Genomic DNA, 4011 nt, shown 5'->3' on the forward strand with positions numbered 1-4011 from the left:
CACTTCTTTACTCCCAGAAGCTTTGCTTCTCCAGACAGCCTAAGATTGCATGACCTTTTTTGACTACCCTATATCATACTTCTATCTCATGTTGAGCTTGGAGTTCACAGAACTCCCCAAATCTTTCAAAGACAAATTACTGTTTAACTGTGCCTGCATACTCACATAACTATTAAGTGTCAGAGCCAAGACTTGTACTCAGCTCATTTTGGACTCCAAGTTCAGTGATCTTTCTAGTGCATCAAACTTCCTCATCTGTTTCCCCTTTCTAGGTTAATATGCAGGACCTCAGCTTTGGCACTGGACAGTTAAGGTGACACATTGGATAGATTGTTGGTTCTGGAGTCAGGAAGACTCATTTTCCTGAGTTCAAATCTGGCCTCAGACACTTACTAGCTGTGTTACCCTAGGTAAATCACTTACCCCTGTTTGCCTCAGTTTCTTCATCTGTAAAGTGAGCTGGAGAAGGAAATGCCTAGCCATTCCAGTGCCTCAGCAAACCAAATGGGGTTGCAAAGAGTCAGACACAACTGAAGATGACTGAAATTGTTCTGTCTTCTTTTTGTTCCACTTCCCACCCCCAATTAGATCATAAACTTATTGAGTTTTATCTGGACTCTCATCAGGTGTATTTAATGATCCATTGATTAGAGAAATCTACTATTGCATAAAGAATAGAGTGGTCCTCTTTAAGTTTCTCCCTCCGTGTTAACCTTTGTTTCATATCCAGAATCTTGTTATTATCATATAATTTATTATTACAGATACATTCACCTTAATTTGCTTAATGGCAGAACATAATTTTACCTTTTTCTGAATATGCAATGTTCCTAATTATGAAGTTGTGGGCATAGTTGTGTCATCTTATTTCTTATTTTAGAACCTACTGTATTCATGGAAAACTAATTAAAACCTGAGCCAACTTCCATCTATATGGAATTGGTTCCCTGTGGGGAACCCAGAGGTCATTTTTGCTCTTCTGCTCACTCTTTGGTGGGTGGGTAGAGCAGAGAGGAAATTGTTAGGAGAAACAAGCATCAGCAGGGATAGGAGCAGAGCCAAACACAGCTCAGTTCCAGCAGAGGCCAAGGTGAGCAGGAAACAGGTTTCAGTTGTGACGTAAGGGAAGCTTGGTGGAGTTGCTGGGCTGGATCCTTTGACACAAGGCAGTAGAATTCCTGGATAAATACTGTTTGGTCCAATCTAATTTTGTTGGGTCATCATTATCCCTTGCATGATACTGGCTTAAACTTTATTTAAGTAAAGGCAAATAAGTAACCAGTTTAAGTAGGCAGAGGAGCCTGGAGTGAAGAGTAATTAAAAGGGACTGTAGGATGTGACCAGGTTAACAAAGGCTTTCCCTTCTTAATAGATTTTCATTCTAGCATCACTGAAGGGATGTTTGCTGGAGCCGGCTCATCTGTGTCAGGAAGCATGGGGGAGCATCAGAGCCACAAAAATGCTTTTTAATTCTTCAGGGCTTTCAACCTTTTGAGATACTATAGTTTTGTCTTGGAGCGATTCTAGAATGGTGGCTTATAGAAGTTGAGAGTTGAAAGGGGACCTTAGAGCTCATTTAACCCAATTCTCTCATTTTATTTCAGTCATATCCTATCGTACTACTACTACATATACATATATATATATACACACATACACACACCCCACACAATTTACATACACACATATATACATACACAATGTATATGCACATATACACAAATATATATGCACATACATACACATATGTACACGTGGCATTAGTAATATATGTGTGTGTGTGTACACATAATTTTCTATAGCACTAGTCACTTTGAAGTTTTTCCCATTTCTTGTCTGTCACTGACAGTGATTGAGGAGCTAAAATTAATCTAGAGTAAAAAATGCTGGCTTTGGAGCCCCAAAGCTGAAACTTCAACTCTGACATCCCTTAGCTGTGTCACAATGGGAAAGTTATTTGGCCTCTCTGAGCCTCTGTTTTGCTGTTCAAAGAATGGGGAGGAATCTTTCTAACCTTCAGTTTTCTCGTCAATAAAATGAGACTGTTGTTGTTCAGTTGTTTCAATGGTGTCCACCTCTTTGTGACGCCATTTGGGGTTTCCTTGGCAGAGATCCTGGAGTGGTTTGCCATTCCTTCTCCAGATCCTTTTACAGGTGATGAAAATGAGTCAAACAGGGTTAAGTGGTCCAGGGTCACTCACTAGTAAATGTCTGAAGTCATATTTGAACTGAGGAAGATGTCTTCCTTACTCCAGGACTGGTGCTCTATCCACTGTACCACCTAGCTCCCTGAAAATGGGACTAATATAGGTGACACAATGAATAGAGCACCTGCCCTGGAGGCAGGAAGACCTGAGTTCAAATCCGACCTCAGACACTTAACACACACACACACAGCTAGCTGTGTGACCTTGGGCAAGTCACTTAACCCCGATTGCCCTTCAAAAAAAAGCCAAAAAAAAAAAAAAAGAAAATAGATCTAATAGCATATATATTACCTACCTCACAGGGTCATTCTGAGGGAAACACTAGATAAATATGAATGATTATTGCTTATACTATCAACTATGACTAATGCAGGAAGATTAGACGACTCCTTACATAATGCAACCTAAAGGATGCTCTTAACTTTCCTCTGCCCTTTATACAGAGACATCAACAACAACATTTGTGTCTGTTTATTCAAATTTCACCATAGGATTTATTTCTTTAAATAAAAGATCAGATCCTCTGATCTGATTAAGATGAAAATATTCCCCAGAAATTTCACTCATCAGTGATTTATACTTTAGAACAAATCTGACAGTATCTGATTGAGATAGACAAATCTGAAAAGAGATAGGGGAAGAGGAAAGAAGGTATGGGGGAAGTCCTTTGGGGAAAAGAAAGGACTCTGGGGAAAGGAACTGTCTCATTCCTCAGATAAAATCAGAAACCAGATCAGAGCCACAAACCAAAACAGAGGATTGGCTTCACATGGATAGAACTTCCAAACATTCCTTCCTATAAGTTGTTGTGGTTGTTTGTCCTTTGTTTCTGACAAGGACCCTTACGTTGGGGCATCAGATGTAAATGTAGGAAGGGGTCATCAAGAGATCCCCAAGTATATTTAATGTCCTCCAATCCACGTGATGAGATGAACCTTTGTTGGAAGGGGTATCTCCCATGATTGGCAACTGAGACTCGAGGATGAGTCTGATGGAACCCCCATGTGGAGTCTCAAGGTTTGCTTTTTTGAGTTTCTCTCTAGCTGTTCACTAAAGTGTCTTAGTAAAGTCCACAGGAGACTGTACTCAATGGGCCCCTGAGTGCCTTATATCAAAACCCAGCAAAGGGCCAGGGCACACCTCCTGTTCTGAATGAAGTAACTCTTTAAGAGAAAGGCCTCCTACCTGTAATCTCATCAGTTAGACTGGTTCGGTTCTTCTGATCACCTCTGCTGTATAAATCAGAAGAAATCATGTGTCAAACACACACACACACACCACACACACACACACACACACACTTCAGTGTTAGGAACTGCCCAAAGCACAAAAATGTTGTATTGATTGTTGCTAATAATAAGACAAGTACATTCAGGAATGTGCTGGAGCCAGCTGTAATGGACACACAAAAGCCAATTGTTTTATTTTCAGTGTCAGTATTTACACCTTAGAAATTGGCAAGCACTACAAATAAGGCCTTGATTCATTATTCTGTTATTGTCTAGACTTAAGAAAGTGATGGAGAAAATGGTAATTATTTAAACTTAAAAATGTGTCATGTCTCTTTCTCTTTCCTTCCTTCCTTCCTTCCTTCCTTCCTTCCTTCCTTCCTTCCTTCCTTCCTTCCTTCCTTCCTTCCTTCCTTCCTTCCTTCTTCCCTCTCTCTCTTTCTTTCCTTCTCTCTCTCTTTCTTTCTCTCTTTCTTTCTTTCTTTCTTTCTCTCTTTCTTTCTCTCTTTCTTTCTCTCTTTCTTTCTCTCTTTCTTTCTTTCTTTCTTTCTTTCTTTCTTTCTTTCTTTCTTTCT

This window comes from Petaurus breviceps, unplaced genomic scaffold (assembly GCF_028583685.1).
Source record: "Petaurus breviceps papuanus isolate PSGF00001 unplaced genomic scaffold, PetGlider_PUasm1.0 229, whole genome shotgun sequence".
In the NCBI taxonomy this organism is placed as follows: domain Eukaryota; kingdom Metazoa; phylum Chordata; class Mammalia; order Diprotodontia; family Petauridae; genus Petaurus; species Petaurus breviceps.